The sequence below is a fragment of the Wolffia australiana genome, chromosome 9, assembly GCF_029677425.1.
Source record: "Wolffia australiana isolate 7733 chromosome 9, ASM2967742v1".
NCBI lineage: Eukaryota > Viridiplantae > Streptophyta > Magnoliopsida > Alismatales > Araceae > Wolffia > Wolffia australiana.
The window spans coordinates 9,045,899-9,064,648 of record NC_135843.1 but is presented as its reverse complement, the minus strand read 5'-3'; the positions used below and the strand labels follow the sequence as shown (position 1 = coordinate 9,064,648).

Here is an 18,750-nt window from a genome sequence, read left to right as displayed (position 1 = left end):
TTTTATACTTAGGTTACATGGTAAAAATTACTCTTTTATCCCCAGTTAGTAATTAATCTTTATCTCTGAATGTAGGCTTGATCTGAGTGGTCCAACGATATGGATAGAAAGATGGGGGGTCAAGACGCGCAAATCCATAAAAAATCATCTCAATTAGACTTCATGATCATCTCAAGCGCTGCTGGCGGCCTTAGTTGCCGGTGGCGTGGGCTGCTGGCAGCGTGCGGTGCTGGCAGCCTTGGCTGCCCGCAGCTTGCGCTGTTGGCGGCCATGGTTGCCGGTGGCGTGGGCTGCTGGCAGCGTGTGCTGTTGGCGGCCTGGGCTGCTGGCGGCTTTGGCTGCCCACGCCCTAGGCGGGTGGCGGCTTGGGCTGCTGGCGGCTTGGGCTGCTGGCGGCTTGGGCTGCTGGCAACCTAGGCTGTAGCCTTGGTTGCTGGCTGCCTCAGCTGTCGGTGGCCTGGAAGCTGCTAAAGGAGGCGATTTCACACTGGATTGTGAAGAACAACAGTGGGTTTTTTAGGAGGAAGAAAGGAAGATCAATTTGAACAAACGATGAACTCAAATTCAAACTAGAACGAAGAACAATCTTGTCCGGAATGACTGGAAGCACTGCTGAGTACCTTCCAGTCCCAAATTCGATTGTCTTAGAAAGGAGAAGAAGACTAAAACTGAAACTAGAACCCTCACACCTCCTTGTATCACTCCCTTCCGGCAAGGCGATGATTGTCGTGCTCCAGCTATTCCTTAGCTTGCTTCTCTCCCAACTCCAATGCTCATCAGCTCTTGGAGGGTGCAGAACTCTCTCCTCCAAGCCCTAGCCTATTCAAGTTGAATTTCTGGACAACCTAATGTGAGCCCTCAAGAGGCTATTTATAGGTTTCTCTCAATTATGCTTCTTGGAGATTTTTTAGGGCTTTTCTTCCTTATAATTTTTTGCCAGCTTCTCTTAGTCACCTGCATTTCTCTTGATGCTTGATCCATTTCTGAACTCATTAAATCCAATAAGTGAGAGCTAATCCACTTGATTCAACGAATCAAGTGGGTTTAGTAAGTAGGAAAATAATGCACATAAGATATAGCCGATATGGATTAAATGAATGCAAATGACACTTTCATGCTCAAGAAATCCTTAATATTTGATGACACTTTCATGGATTAACTTTGACTCATGTTCTCGTCAAGGAATGTCTTTGTCAATTGAGCTTGGGCAATTTAGGGAGATTCCTGAGGGTCTATTTCAGCCTTCAACCGCAACTAAGTGCACTTCTGATCTATGGATTACACATAATAAGTACGTATTATATGGAATATGGTCGAGTCAACACCCCAAGCACACTACTGAACAAGGCGTAGAGAGCGGTGCTAATGCTGGCTCAATACTAATGGCTATAATAACATCGGCTAAAACACATGGGAGACAGCTTTTCCACCTTTTTTTCTTTTCAATTACATTTGCTGCATGTTGGTCATATTTGATGACAATCAACTTGATTTCTAAGGTGCAAGCTTTTATGCTTGTATTGCTTAATGCAGCTTTTTTTACTTTGCATTTGATGGCGTTTATCCACTACCCATGTGCCGTCCTTAGTAGACCGGCAGCTTATTCCCCCGAAGAGGTTTTGTATCCCTCTTGGTTCAGGGAGCTTCACTCACAACAATAAATAATAATACCGTTGAGCCAACACTAGCCCTACTCTCCACTAAAGCTAAAGGTTTCATGCATGTAAGTGTTAACTCAACCCGAGGTGGATGGCAAGATGAGAGGAGTATAATGATAAGATTTATGGATTGTGGATAGTATGAATCATCTGTGCACCTAGTTAGGCTTAGTTCACCTAGGATCCCTTAGCTGGCCAGTCTTTCAACTCCAATCACCCTTGAAAAGAACACTAATGTCGCGTTTATTATTGCTTGAATATCTCCTAAGATCATCAAGTATCCATGGTTTGGTTCATGCAAAAACAAAAAAATTTTGGTAGATGACGGAGCAGTTATTCATGCGACTCTTCCCTCCCCCCCCCATAAAAACGGCATGTTCCTACATGATGGAAAGTAAAATGGAGAAGGAGAAAGAGAGACCAAACCAAGGAATGGAGATCTGCGATTGGCGACTTGAGTTGTCCATTTTGTGATGTAGGCGAGCGTGGAGAAGTAAGGCTGCAACATGATGGAGAAAACAAAAACAAAGAAGCAAAAGCAGAACAAAAGGCAATATAAAGAAAATAAGAAAACAATCAAACAACTCTTCAGATCATGCCACTATCATTAGGAGGTTTTCCTAGAGGGATATTCATAGGTACTTGCAAATCTTCCTCTTGTAAATAAGGTTTGAGTCTTTGTCCATTAACAGTGAATTATTTTTGAGATTGAGGATCTAAAATCGTGACTGCTCCATTCTCAAAAACTTTTGTACAATGAAGGGACCATCCCACCTAGTTTTCAATTTCCCGGGGAATAATTTCAACCTAGAATTGTAAAGCCAAACTTTTTGGTTCTCTACAAAGGTTCTTCTCTTTAAGCTTTTATCATGAAATATTTTCATTTTGGCTTTGTAAATCTTCGAATTCTCATAAGCCTCATTTCGGAGTTCTTCCAACTCATTCAATTGCAGAAGTCTTTGTTTGCCGGCTTGATCTAAAGCCAAATTAGTTTTCTAATAGCCCAAAGTGCCTTGTGTTCTAACTCTAAAGGTAGGTGACAGGCTTTCCCAAATATTAGTCGAAATGGGGACATTCCTAGAGGTGTCTTGTAAGCTGTCCTATAGGCCCATAATGCCTCGTCTAGTTTCCTAGACCAGTCCTTCCCATCCGGACGCACTATCTTTCGTAAGATTTTCTTAACCTCTCTATTGCACAATTCCACTTGACCGTTAGCTTGAGGATGATACGGGGTAGTGACTCGATGATGGACACCAAATTTCTTGAGGAGGGATCTAAAGTTATAGTTGGTGAAATGAGAACCTCCATCACTAATTACGGCTCGTGGGCATCCATATCGATAAAAAATATTCTTCTCTATGAAATTGGTCACTACTTTACTATCATTGGTCTTCGTGGGAATGGCTTCTACCCATTTGGACACATAATTGACCGCCATCAAAATATATTCATATCCATGAGAGTTAGGAAAAGGGCCCATAAAATCTATTCCCCACAAATCAAAGATTTCTACCTCTAGGATGGGCTGTAAGGGCATACGATCTCTCTTGTTAACATTAATGGAGGCTTGGCAAGCTAGGCAGTTGTTATAAAATTTTTGGGCATCTTGAAATAGAGTGGGCCAAAAGAAACCAGATTCTATAATTTTATGTGCAGTTACCTTAGCCGAGTAGTGCCCTCCTCCTGGTTTTGCATGGTAGAATTCCAAGATGCTTCTTTGCTCGCTTTCGGGTACGCACCGCCTCAAAATTTGATCTAGCCCTTGGTGAAACAACTCCGGGTCTTCCCAAAAATAAAACCTAGCGTCCTTCAGCAGCTTTTCCCTCTCGTGGGATGTCCAACCTGTAGGAATTTTTCCTGAAACAAGAAAATTGACAATGTGTGCAAACCAAGGAACCGGTGTTCCTTGTGCCGTTAGAACATGCTCATCAGGAAATTCATCATGTATTAATTCAGATTGGGTGCCTGAAATCTTAGATAGGTGATCCGCAACTACATTCTCGCACCCCTTCTTATCCTTAATTTCTAAATCGAATTCTTGTAGTAAGAGCACCCATCTAATGAGCCTAGGCTTCGCCTCCTTCGCTAATAAGTATCTAATAGCTGCATGATCAGAAAAAACAGTAATTTTACTACCTACCAAATAAGACCTAAACTTTTCTAATGCAAAAATAATTTCCAGCAGTTCCTTCTCTGTGGTTGTGTAATTCAGTTGCGCATCAACCAAAGTTCTGCTGGCGTAGTTATGACCATGGGTTTCTTATCAACTCTTTGACCTAACACTGCTCCTACAGAAAAATCAGAAGCATCACATGTTAGTTCAAAAGGAAGGGTCCAATCGGGCCCTTGCAAGATAGGCGCATTCACTAAAGCTTCTTTCAACGTATAAAATGCATTTTTAGCTTCTAGTGTTAGTTCAAAATCATTATTCTTAGACGATAAAAGATTAGTAAGAGGTTTAGAATTTTTAGCAAAGTCCAAAATAAAACGTCTATAGAAACCCGCATGGCCAAGGAAACCTCTAAGGGTTTTTAGGTTGGTTGGAGGTGGAAGGTCCTAGATGATTTTGATCTTGGCCTTGTCTACTTCCAATCCACGGTTGCTTACCATGTGACCCAGCACCACTCCCTCTTGCACCATGAAATGAGATTTTTCCCAACTTAGTACGAGGTTGGATTCGATGCATCTCTTTAATATTTTGGTGAGGCTTAGGAGGCAGTTTTCATAGGTAGATCCAAATACAGAAAAATCATCCATAAAAAGTTCTAAGCACTCTCCCACTAGATCAGAGAATAGTGCATTCATGCACCGCTAGAATGTGGCGGGTGCATTACATAGCCCAAAAGGCATACGCCTAAAGGCGTACGTCCCTACGGGACTCGTGAAGGTTGTCTTTTCTTGATCTTCAGGATGAATGTTCACTTGGTTATATCCTGAATATCCATCAAGAAAATAGAAATATTGTTGCCCCGACAGTTTATCCAATATTTGATCCATGAAGAGTAGTGGGTAATGGTCCTTCTTGGTGGCCTTGTTTAATTTCCTATAATCGATACACACCCTCCATCCTGTTGTTAACCTCTTCTGCACTTCTTCTCCCCTCTCATTCACTTCTACAGTCACTCCTGATTTCTTGGGAACCATGTGTACAGGGCTCACCCATCTACTATCGGAGATAGCATATATGATTCCGGCGTTTAACAACTTCAAGATTTCCTTCTCAAGGACTTCTCTCATATAGGGGTTGAGTCTCCTTTGATGCTCTCTACATGGTCTAGAATCCTCTTCCAAGAAAATTCTATGTTCACAAATCGAGGATGGAATTCCCTTTATGTCATCAAACGTCCAACCTATAGCTTCCTTATGCTCTCTAAGGACCTTGAGCAGTTCATCTTCTTGTTTTTGGGTGAGTGATGAGGAAATGATTACTGGTAAAGTTCTATTATCATCCAAATATGCATAATTGAGGGATGAAGGTAGAGGCTTTAACTCTAGGTCTGCCTCGACCGAAGGGGCATTCGTCACTTCATCATCTTACTTCCTCTCTTCTACCCGCGATAAGTATTCTTTCACGACTTCTACTTCTCCTTCATCCTCTATGCACAGGTGTAGTTCTTCATTGCTCCCTATGGGGCACTTCATCATTTTTGATATATCAATTTGAACTCTCTCTTTTCCAATTTTGAATTCTACAGTCCCCTTTTCCCAATCCATAATAGTCCTTGCCGTTACTAAGAACGGTCTTCCTAGAATGATGGGAGCCAAACTAATGTTTCCTGAAATTTTTACGTCAGTCACTATGAAATCCACAGGGATTTCACAGTTTTCTACAGTGATCATAACATCAGTTAACCTTCCTTCAGGTTGCCTCATAGTTCCATCCGCTAAGAGTAAGTCCATGTGTATTTCCTCTAGTTCCCCAAATCCATACTCCCCGTATAAAGCTGTTGGAATGATGCTAATGCTCGCTCCGGTATCTAATAAAACTTTAGAAAAAGTTTTTCCTCCTATGTCACATGTGATAAAAGGGGCACCTGGATCCCTCATTTTGATGGGGATGGCATTCAAAATGCTAGAAGCATTTTCTGAAAGTTTCACTACCTCCCTAGGTTTTCTAGTAGTGCAAGAATCCTTAAGGTATTTCTTTAAGGAAGGTGCACACCTAAGCATGTCTTCTACAGTAACGGTCATGGTGGCCTGTTTAAAATTTTCTAGCAATTTGCTTTCATAATCATGGACAGGTTTTTTTCTATTGAGGGCAGAGGGATAGGTAACATCTCGAGCACTAGTGGAAGGTAGAGGCTCCTTCACATAGGAAGGTCCCTCTTCTTCTCTTCTTTGCTCACTTCCCTTCTCTGAATTCTCTGCAGAATTCTGGTAAGGGTCCTGAAGTTCTCTCCCACTTCTCAGTTTTGAGATTGCTAGAATTTCAGGATCTCACTAATCTCGTCGTAAATGGAGTGATGTACATGGTTTAGATTTCATGGATTTATCATGGGTTTAGTAGGGAATCTACTAGATGTGCAGTTAGGTTCTATTTGTGTACCTTGAGGTTCAGAAGTTCCAGGCTTAAAGCTCGCTAGCAGCTTCCTCATTTGTTCTTGCGATTCCAGCATTTGCCTCGTTTGGAACTCCATCATTACTTGCATCCGCATCTCTATTTCTGCTCTCAATTTTTGATTTTGCTTCTCTATCATGTCGGAAATAACCGGGGTTAGTGTAGAAAAATCAGGTTGAGATTGAGAGGGAACCTGGCACTGCTGTTGAGGTCTAGGGTGAAACTGCTGTTTTTGCTGGAATTGAGACTGAAATGGAGCCTTATTCCCTTGGTTGAAACTCTCTCCACCATGGAAACCAATCTTCTTTTGTCCAGCCCATGGTTGTTGTTGTTGGTTGAATGCTTTCACCTCCTCCTCCATGGACTGGCAGGCTCTATCTTCATGTTCTCTGCTGAAACAGAGAGAGCAAATTTTTGCTTTAATAATAGGAGAGTTATTCAGGAAAACATTCCTCAAGGTGGAGGTGAGCTCCTCCAGTTTTTGGTTGGTTTCTCTAAGGCCTGCTTGCAGCTCCCCCTCCTTGGCATTAACTTGCATCACTCCTGCCCTCTTAGGCTGCAGATTTCTCCTATTCTGATTTGCTCCAATTTCCTGCAGATCAGTTTCTGCAACTCTCTCCAAAATATCAAAAACTTCATCTTCATATGCAGTATAAAATGTCCCACCAGTGGCTAAATTAACCTTATTTTTCATGAAATCTGACAAAGATTCATAGAAAATTTGGTCTAATTGACAGTGCTCAATTCCATGATGAGGGCATTTCCTCAACAGGTCATTGAACCTCTCCCATGCTTCACTGAAAGCTTCACCTTCATGGGGATGGAAATTATGGATTTCTCTTCTATAAAAACGAGTTTTGGAGAGAGGATAAAATTTCTGCAGAAATTTTCCTTGCATCTCATCCCAAGAATTAAAAGTAATTCCTAAGTTACGATACCAAGAGAATGCATTATCTTTTAATGTTAAAGGGAAGTATTTCATTTTCAGTATTTCTGTAGATAGCCCTGGAACGTTTTGGGAAGAGCATCTAATATGGAAATCATCTAAGAATTCTAAAGGGTTTTGTGCAGGTAAGCCATTAAATTCAGGTAAGGAGTGTATCAAAGCATTGTCATACCTGAATAAGATACCCTCACCTATGTTCAGATTTACATCCGTTTGTCTTAGACTCCCAGAGGGTGTCGATCTATCCAGCATGGTTCTTCTCCTCTCATGCTGTTGACGTCCTTCTTCTGCCATGTTTTCCTGCTAATTTTCTGGTTCTATGACTGTAGATTCTGGAGTGGCGTCTCGCGCAACATTCTCTGTAGATCTTGCACTGGCTTTGGACCTTGTCACTACCATAGACTTCAGCAGAAAATTAGAAGGACAATAAGCTGAGGACTTTTAACTCCTGTAGCTTTAGGAAAATAAATCAACAATAACTGAAAATAAAAGAAAAAAAAACTACTGTTCTACCGTGCTCCCCGGCAATGGCGCCAGTTCATAAGCTCAAATTAGGTAGTTTTTTACTGGTTAATTACTGGTTAATCGCGTGACAATTGAGCTTATGCAACGATATTTGTAACCTCACAGCCGTAGGGCGAGTAAGGTGTCGATTTACAGAGACCAGTTAAAACAGCAGTACTTTCTTTTCAAATCAATATGTGTATTCAGATCTATATATTCAGTCGCAAAAAGTCAATTAAAATTTTTCAGTAAAATCTATAGAGTGTTCTTTTTTAAAGTTTCAGTTCAACAAAATCTTCAGTAAAGATTTTCTTTACTGAAGATTTTACTTTTACCCTTGGAGGCAAATCCACGAACACCCTATGGGCGCCCTGCAAATGTCTCTGCTCGCGGCCTGAGCTGCTTGCAAAGGCGCAAGCAGGGCGTCCGTGTGCTGCCCTGGCTGCCTGGGCTACCGGTAGCTTGAGCTACTAGCGGCCTTGGCTGCCTGCAGCTCGCGCTGCTGGCGGCCTTGGTTGCCACCAGCGTGGGCTGCTGGCAGCGTGCGCTGCTGGAGGCCTTGGTTGCCGGCGGCGTGGGCTGCTGGCAACGTGTGCTGCTGGCGGTCTTGGCTGCACGCAACTTGCGCTGCTGGCGGCCTTAGTTGCCGGCGGCGTGGGCTGCTGGCAGCGTGCGCTGTTGGCGGCCTTGGTTGCCCGCGGCATAGGTTGTTGGCAGCGTGTGCTGCTGGCGGCCTTGGCTGCCCGCAGCTTGTGCTACTGGCGGCCTTAGTTGGCGGTGGCGTGGGCTGCTGGCAGCGTTCGGTGCTGGCGGCCTTGGCTGCACATAGGTTGCGCTGCTGGCGCCCATGGTTGCCGGCGGCGTGGGCTGCTGGCAGCGTGTGCTGCTGGCGGCCTTGGTTGCTGGCGCCGTGGGCTGCTGGCAGCGTGCGCTGCTGGCGGTCTGGGCTGCTGGCGGCTTTGGCTGCCCACGCCCTTGGCGGGTGGCGGCTTGGGCTACTGGCAACCTAGGCTGTAGCCTTGTTTGCTGGCTGCCTCAGCTGTCGGCGGCCTAGAAGCTGCTAAAGGAGGCGATTTCACACTGGATTGTGAAGAATAACAGTGGGTTTTTTAGGAGGAAGAAAGGAAGATCAATTTGAACAAACGATGAACTCAAATTCAAACTAGAACGAAGAACAATCTTGTCCGGAATGACTGGAAGCACTGCTGAGTACCTTCCAGTCCCAAATTCGATTGTCTTAGAAAGGAGAAGAAGACTAAAACTGAAACTGGAACCCTCACACCTCCTTGTATCACTCCCTTCCGGCAAGGCGATGATCGTCGTGCTCCAGCTATTCCTCAGCTTGCTTCTCTCCCAACTCCAATGCTCATCAGCTCTTGGAGGGTGCAGAACTCTCTCCTCCAAGCCCTAGCCTATTCAGGTTGAATTTCTGGACAACCTAATGTGAGCCCTCAAGAGGCTATTTATAGGTTTCTCTCAATTATGCTTCTTGGAGATTTTTTAGGGCTTTTCTTCCTTATAATTTTTTGCCAGCATCTCTTAGTCACCTGCATTTCTCTTGATGCTTGATCCATATCTGAACTCATTAAATCCAATAAGTGAGATCTAAACCACTTGATTCAACGAATCAAGTGGGTTTAGTAAGTAGGAAAATAATGCACATAAGATATAGCCGATATGGATTAAATGAATGCAAATGACACTTTCATGCTCAAGAAATCCTTAATATTTGATGACATATTGAGAGTCAGCACCTATTGACATTTCTGGCATCAGGATTGGAGGAGTCCTTAGCCAAAAAGGACATTCCATTGAATATTTCAGTAAAAATTAGAACGATACACAAAGGCGATATGACAATTATGATAGAGAATTTTACACCTTATTGCAATCATTACGCCACTGGCGACACTGCCTCCTGCCTAAGGAGTTTGTTCTGTACTCTAACCATAGTGTGTTATGTCATTTACAGGATTAGATGAAAGAAACCGATAGACACGCCCGTTGGATAGCTTACTTACAAGACTTTACTTTGTCATCCCCCACAGGAAAGGAAAGAGTAATGCCATGGCAAATGCACTAAGTAGACACCACTAGTTTCAAATATGATGAGGACCCAAGTCCTCAGGGTTTGAAAAGCTACAAGAAGGCTACCACGATTGCCTCGACTTCGGGAAGATAACCCAAGCCATTATGAGCAAAACGAGCAACGAGCTCCGTGATTACTACATATCTGATGGCTATCTCTTCAGCGTGAAATGACTATGCATTCCTCGCACTTCACGCCATAATTTTGCAATTTGGAAACACACGCTTGAGGACTTAGTGAACGATTTGGGGTTAATAAGACCATACAAGCATTGGACTATCAGTTCTACTGGCCTTCGCTAAAATGAGACATCGGAAAGATCATTTCACGATGCCTTACATGCTTAAGGGCTATGTCAACCAAGCAGAACATGGGACTATATACGGCCCTACCCGTTCCTACTCAGCCTTGGGATGACATTACTATCGATTTTGTCTTAGGCCTTCCCCAGACTTCGTGCAGTCACGACTCAATTATGGTCGTGCTTGATAGATTATCTAAAATGGCACACTTTTTGTCTTGCTCCAAGATGGCTGATGCATCACGAGTAGCACAGTACGTCTTCAACAATATCTTCAAATTACATTGAGTACCCAAGACTATCATCTCGGATCGTGAAGTATGACTTGCGAGCTATTTATGGAGAACCCTTTGGGTTCTTATGGGAACCCAATTGAAGTTGTCCACTGCTTACCATCCTCAGGATGTTCAAACCCAAGTTGTCAGCCATAGTCTTGGCAACTTATTAAGAGCAATCATTGGTGAAAGGATTTCTACATGGGATCAGGTCTTACCTCGTGCGGAGTTTCCCTTCAACTACTCGTTGAACTGTACTACCAGTAAGGCACCCTTGAAAACCGTGTATGGTCAACTACCGTGTAAACCCTTAGACCTCATACCATTAGAGTCACATGCTAGAATTTCATAGGATGCATATGATTTTGTTGAGCATATTAGGAGCATGCATCAAAACATTCATTCTCTCATTGCATCTCTTAATAAAACATATAAGGCACGTGCTAATTTAGGATGACAGTCCATTTCATTTTCAAAAGGAGGTTTAGTCATGGTTAGATTGAGCCTGAGAGACACTCTCTAGTGATTGCTATAAAGCTTCATGCTCGTAGTGTTGGGCCTTTCCCTATTGCCCGTAAGATTAACAACAATGCCTATGTCGTGAGTATCCCGCCTGATTGGGGGATCTATCGGACTTTCAATATCAGTGATTTAGTTTGATGCCAACCCATGCCACCCATCAATGAGCCTCACAGCCACTTAAACATTATTAGGGATGAGCGTAAGTGTAACCCGTTACTACTTCCGATCGCGACACTCATACATCAATAACAGATAAAAACGGTACTGTATAAGGTAATTCACACTACAGGGGAGCGGTTGGACCACACTTTCTCAGTGCATTGGTAGGAATGGCCTTCACTGGATGACACTTGGATCACTGAAGTAGATCTTCTTCGACTTGGCCCGGAGCTGGTCAAACCCATCAATGACATCATTGTCATTCACTCACCGTAGTCTTCTTCCCACCTCAGGATGATGATGGGGGACAATCACGCCAACCTAAACACATAACAGCGTTGTCTACGTCAAGCAGCTCGAGCCGATGTTTGCGACCTCGACTCCAATTACTCGGCATTGCTGGTGTTAGTAGGAATAGCATTTAGTATATTGTATTTGAGTTTTTCAGAAATTTTCAGAATTGGGCAACCATGTTTTAGGCCTTATCCAGTGTTTTCGTTCATTTTTCTCTTCATTGTACGCTAAAGGGATTCTCATCGTGTGACGATTTTCCCCTTTATGAGCCCACTTAGGAATCCTCCCTCCCCTATATAAAGAGATGGTATGCCCAAGGACGGCTCTGGTTGTCATTTGAAAATTGAAAAGTATCTTTCTTCTTTAGAGTCGCCTTTCCCCACCTATAGAGTTGTAGTAGTTGTAGATCTGTAACGGATCGAGATCGTGGATCCTTCAAGAATGCCCCTGTTCACCTTGGCCAGAATTGTTTAGGGCCTTCCTCTTTTTCTTCCTTCTCCCACACCTCCACTCTACTCACAATTCAATCAAGATGACGTAACAACCACGATAGAGGTTGTACAAAGCTTGTCAGGGTGGAAGAAGATATTTGATGTGCCATGGCCTGTGTGGGTACATTTACAGACTTACTCCATAAGCAGCTCGATTCCTCACACTTAAGGATCCATGAAAAAATAGATGTAATCCATGTCGACGTTATTTATTTCATGATTTTTTTTGGTGTTGAGACAATTTTGTTTTAAGTCTTCCGCTACATCAAATCCTTACGTTCATACAGATCAATGCCTCCAGCAGCCAATAGTTAAGTCCCAAATATGTTATATTAATATGAAAAGATGTGTGAAAAAACAAATGGAAGAAAATGATGTTATTATAAGAAACACTTCATAGGAAAGAGGGAATAGATAACTATAGGGCCATGTTGAGAGTCTTGTAGGCTTGAACCAGAATATTTGATAAACCTAAATTAAGGTCTCATAATGTTTAATGGTTATTATGGTAAATGACTAAAGTTGTGTAAGAGTTTGAGTACCTAGTGATCAAGAGGGGTCATCTCAACAAGAGCCGTATATTTGGAATTGGATGCCTTTGTATATTGTTATCAAAGGATGATGGAACAGTGTTTCAAAGTATAGTAAAATGAGATGATAATGAGTACTCGAATAAAATAGCTCACTTATACAAATGAAATTTGAGTTAGCATAGTAGGTAATGTGATGGAGAATGCCAACCCATTCCATCAAAGACCTCTTCACAGGCACCACCATCCTTATTAATGGCATCAATCAGTTCACGTCCAGCCCAATAGGCACGCCAAGGCAAAGGTGAAGGCACCCAAGTTCAAATACCTCGCGTAAAGCACGTTCGCCCATTTTGGTTTTTCGCACGTGCTTGTTATGTTTGTCCTTTCTTCGTGTTTGTTACAGATCGTGTCATTTTATGTCAGTGCGTAGTATGTCATGTTTGTTTTATTTTTTTTAAGAACTGTATAAGACCCCCCCCATAGTAAGGGCCCTTGGACCCTTACTTAGGGATGGTGTACCCTTGATATGGGCTTTCATGCCCCAATATAAGGGCCCAATGAATGCCCTAACCGACTAAGACCTTGACATCATTTTGAAGTGTTTTTCTTAAATCCTTGGACTCACAAAGGAAGAAGAAATGGAGAAGAAGGGAAGGAGAAAGAGAGGGAGGAAGGTACAGTAGCTGTTGCCTACCTGATTGCCTCTACCCACTGCTCGGAGCACATTTCCATGCGCAGCCATCAGCCATACCCTTACGGCTAACGTCAATGCTACGCACCCCGTGCAAATGGAAAGCTCGTCACCTCAACACAGCTAGCCTTGTTGCGCGATACCTGTGTGCCGGTCCATGCGCGGCACATACAGAATCATTGCACTCCCTGAGCTGATTGTTCCGCGTGGAGCTGAGCCATCCCTCTTGGCACTACTACTTCCCGCAGTGACCATTGCCTCTGCAAGTCGGGATTGCACCATTGTCGCCGGGTAGCCTCAACACAACTGACCTCACTTAACGCAGCCAATGCCGTGAGTGGCGCTATCTCTGCTCGAAAGCCCGTCCCAAATGTCACATTCGATGCTGTCAAACATCATAGCTGGACCACCTTCACTAGGCTCCATCATCACTAATGGCCTCCTTCCACGCCACAAAACGTGTGAGTTGCACTATGCCGCTTGGACGCAACGCTGCCACTGGCCATGCTCAAAACCCCTCGTGTCGTTAGTTGTCCCTTTCTGCTCATTTTCCCTACCTCATCAGTCATGTTTGATTTCACCAGTTTTGGCAAGTTGCACCGCATTCGACGCTGCGGGTTGGTGCGGCTGCACCGTAGTCTAACTGCCACGACAAAGTGTGGTTGCACTCAACGTGTGAGCGCCAACAAAGTTATTCCGCTTAGCAAGTCACCATCATCGTCACCGGTCACCCACCCTAAAGCATGGAGCTTGGCAAAACCCCACGAGTCGGGATCTGCACGTAGATCCGCCTAGGATTACTGCATCATGTAGTTTCATAACCATAGGAAACTTACCCGTCAGACTATGTCACCGATGACATCGACCATTATAATGATGATACATAATACTAATGTGACGTATATAGATTGGAGTGTGTTGAATGATATAGTTAAAGGGACGTCAAGATTAAATGGATCAGTTAGGCCTAATAATGAGAAATTAGACATCAGAATATTCAGCAAGGGTAAAGGTTTTTTTCGTAACATGGAACAACTACATCGTCACTTTTTCTTTCCAAAATTAGTGGATGATGAACATAACAAAAACTCAAACTGATTCTAAAATTACATTTTTTCACTCAATATACCAGTCTAGAGCCAATTAATTTATATTTTGAAATGAATATAATGTCTATTTATATGTCAAACATCATGGATTAATAAAAAGACAAACAGCTAGTGATATACTAAATGTTTAAGCCGAAATAGCTCTTTGACCATTAGATATCACATTTTGAGTTTGTATTATTCTTAACCATCTGATTTTTTCTCTTTGTTGATATAGGTTTATGTGTGGCTCCTAAATAATTTAATAAAGCTCCATAAAGCTATACTAAACAATACTTAGATTTATATAACTTATATAAATTTATGTTGCATCTTAGAATTTGTCTTTCGTACATTAAGGTATGAACATTCTAAACTTATATTTGGTCATAGAACATATTTTTTCTTCACAGATTTTGGGTCATTAAGTTCTATAAATATTACAAAATTTAGATAAATTTCTATAAATATAGTTAGTCATCTTATATCTGATGGCACATAGAAACAATGATATGATTGAAATAAATATGAATAGTTATAAAAAAATACAATAATAAGGTAGTTATTACTCTTACATGAGCCCTTCATTTTTTTTATTATACCATCGTGGCAATCCACATAACGTTTTGTATAGGATGTTCGAGTTGTTTGTAGGCTTCTAGACGATTGAGGCAGCTTGGGCGATGGGTCAGCGGTGATATAAAGGGGACATGTGAGGTACAACAATGGTATTTGGAGATAAAATCAGTAACATATATAAAAGGGAGGAGTATTGATCCTGGAAGTCGTCGGTGAAGTCGTATGATGGGTAAAGTCCATATTGATATGAATCTATGTGATGCAATATCTTAGGTGGACGTTCGTTCAGGCCCCAACTCGTGGGGTTTTGCCGACCTCCTAACTCCGGGGCGAGCGGCCGGTGCTGATGTCGGTGACCTTCTGATCCATTGTCATAGCAATGACGGTGACTATCGCCAAACCAAATAATTTGGTAGGTGTTCACACGTAATGGATTGGGTTAACCCAGACATTAGCAATCACCCAAGTCATAGTTTTCCAATTATAAACTCGCACCTATTCTAACCTAAGTGCAGTTGAGTGCAGTCAAAGGTATACTGAAGAAGATAATATAACCGACGAGCAAGGGGAACGACGTACCTCATCGATGGGATCCATCGTCGTCAATATGTTCATAAATGCAATTGCCAGTGTGGATAAATGCGGCAGACTCGTGATAGAGACAGGCACGGCATCACTCAAAAGGCAGCAGAGTTGCGGTGCTGGAGCAAGGAAGTGGGGTAGTCAAGGACGAATAGGGAGATACGGTGGCACACAACATGGGTACCCAGGAACACTCGGCTAGCGCGGCCAAAATAAGAGAGCACCAGTGGAGCGGTGCAGCGGTTGGCTGGCAAGGCATCTTAGCGCTGTAGTGGAGCGGGTGCGTCAGTAGCAACGCGTGAGGTATAGTGCAGACACAAATATGAACAACAATGTGCAAGGTGCTGCGTAGGTTAACACGATAAGCATCACAAACAGCTTGAAATGACACTGGTGGCACCGTTGAACCCGCGCAGCGGTGGCAAGGGGGGCACGGTGCGGCTTTGGCAGCATGCAGCACTGACAGTAGACCCGCGTGGACAGTGCAAAGCAGACTGTGGGCGCAATCCTATTTTACACGCACCGAAAATAGTGACGATGTTAGTGCGATTGTGTTGACCTAGCGTGGCAAAGTGGGCATGGCGCGGTAGAGCGGGCATAACGGTCTCGCGAGCCGATGCAACGAGCAACGTGTGACCTTGATTGAGCCACAAGAGCATGCAGTGATGGATAAGTGGGGCCCTAGCAGCACCGCATGGTCACACAATAGCTGTTCAGCGGGCCGCGATGAGGCAATGATAGTGCGTGGGGAATGACTCAGCGGTGCAGTAGGATCACACAAGTGTGTGTTGATCGCTTAGTGGGTCACTGCTTGGCAGGGTGCTTGATTGGGTATGGAGGCATCACGTGATCACAGGCATTGGATCGCGGCGGCTCCAACAGTGTGGTGCTGTCTTGTGGCGTAGATTGTTGCGCGCGCGAGTGCGGACGAGGGAAGGAGAACGACGTGGTGTCTGGCACCCAACGGCCATAGTTGCTGTAGTGGTGGCTCAAGGGCGGTGTTCTTCCTTCTTCTTTCTCTCTTCTCTTCTTCTTCATTTCCCTCCCCTTCTTCTATCTTCGTGAAATGAAGTCTTGAACAAAATTCTCAGAATGATAACATGGTCTAAGCGGCTAAGGTATCATCGTGCCCCTTAATAATAATATGCGATTTACACATCTTTATGTATGACCATTCATGCAGTTCTTGGGCTAAATTGATAAGTTATACTACATATTGTCATTTTCTTATCTAAATTGTCCTAAAAATATTAAAATAATTATTTTTAATATGATTTGATTTTTAAAGCTATTCTAATGGAACATAGACTTCTAAAGGATAAAATTTGGTCAAAATTTCATGTTTAAAGGATGAATAAATTAAAAGATATTTAAATTTCAATTTTCAGAATTTATATGGAATTTATTGAATATTTCTTAGGTAAAATTTGCAAAACGGAGGCCCATTAAACACCTGGCTGACATGGTAGGGACACACCTGCATGGTGTGCCATGGCAGCAACCAAAGGGAATAAGTAGCGCTGATGGGGCAATCATGGGCGCACACATTTGCATGTATTAGAGGAGCAATGGGCACAAATGATGAGTTTTAATAGATAACACGCGTTGTTATTTATAACCAATATTATTTGAAAATTATTCCATATAGGAATAACCTGGCTATCTGTTTAAGAGGTAAGCGTACCTCCTCTTCTTTTTTTGTTTGTTCAGGTCAAGGGTGCATCGATCTGACGCTCCACGATTGATCTGCCTATAAAGAAACCAAATCCAATGACCAAAAAGGAACCCATCTTTAAAGAAGAGATCTAATTGTGAAAACTGATCCCGATCATGGTGTGGTGGCGACGACGTCCACGCATCGACACCGGACGCGTCACCACCAACGTCCAAAGTCAACATGACCGCTGAAGAATTGCCGCCTTCGTCACCAGACCAAGTCAACACGCCAGCATCAGGCACGTCTCCACCCACCCACGACCCTTCACGCGTCCTGACACGTCGCCAAAGGAAGATCCAGAACTGCCCCCTGACGTGACGCAAAACCATGTCCCTCGTCACTTCGCTCGTCTTGATTTTATTTCTTTAAACTATATTTTCTCTTTCCTCCAAGGCCTATATGTATAGGCCATTGTTTCAAGAAATAGTTAGGCAAGTTTATTTCAAGAATTGAGTTATCTTTCTCTTCTTGGAGTACTTGTCCCAACCCTAGCCTCCTGCTCGCTTTCTCCGATCTCCACCGCCGCCGCCGCCATCGCTATCTCGAGTCGCCGGCCATCTCTGCTCCTTATCGCCATCCCCGCTCACCCAGGACAGCCCTCGGTTGCCCGTCCAAGACCGCCCTCAGGCTACCTAGGACAACCTAAGGCCGCCCAAGGCTACCCCAGGCCGCCCGCCCAGGGCAGTCCTAGGCCACCCCAGGTCGCCCGCCCAAGGCCGCCCCAAGCTGCCCTCCCAGGGCTGCCCAAGGCCGCCCAGGCCGCCCGCCAAGGGTCACCCTAAGCTGCCCCAAACCGCCTGCTCAGGGCAACCCTAGGCCACCCCAGGCCGCCCTAGGCCATCCGCCCCAAGGCCGCCCGCATGCCGCGTGCCCGTCACCCGCGCTTCCAAACGCCCTCGAAGCTTATTACCGCGGCGCACACCGTTTAGGTTTCAGGGCGCTGCCTCGAACCCTGCAAGGGGGCGACTCCCCCCTTGACCCCCCACCAACTGACCGCGCAGTTGGATCCGCGACACCCTGTCGAAGCGCGCATCAATCATCCTGCCAACGACGCCCCACGCCCAAGCACTCCGGCCACTAAAGCACGAAACGTCTCTTTGCCAGGGCCGCTCAATGCCCGTAACATCCAGATCTTCTCGTCCAGTGGACCATACAATGCCTGGATCGCCCAGTCTCTTCACGACCAGAATATGTGAATGTCAAGAGGGCATCACTCACACAGAGGTGAAAGTGATGGTAGGTTAATAATACGTTTTCTTTTATTAGTTTTATTAGAACCAATTTAGGTCTAGATAAGTATCCATAATTTTACTACACCACTTAGATCATTATGTTTTGATCTACGAAAGGGGATAAATACATAAATATAATTACATCCTCCTTCTCATCTTTCCATATCATTAAAGAAATCATAATTAAAATCTAAATACCTTTCCTCTCTCTAGATCGATCCTTGCTCACTGTATATTAGGTTATTTAGTGGTTAAAGAGTTATAAGTTTATTGGATAAGTTGATTTGCCTAAAACAATACATTATAAAAACTTAAAATTGACTTATCTCTTATAGAGGGGCACGCTGGCCCTTACCACGACACACTATCCCTTCACGACAGAAATGACATGACACATGACAAACACGAACACAACACCACAAACACAGACACGACGAACAGGAACACACAAAGATAGAAAATCCATGAACAGAACGAGCACATGCACACTTGCTTTTGCATGGAGTATTTGAACCCGGGTGTTTTCACCTT

General features: G+C 43.8%; 1 non-coding gene across 1 annotated transcript; it reads left to right on the top strand.

Moving 5' to 3' along the window:
* The first annotated feature begins 6,959 nt into the window (after positions 1–6,959).
* LOC144708092 (small nucleolar RNA R71) lies at positions 6,960–7,066 on the top strand. The gene has a single exon (XR_013582640.1). It is a non-coding gene; the product is annotated as a small nucleolar RNA R71 (small nucleolar RNA).
* Positions 7,067–18,750: the final 11,684 nt, after the last annotated feature.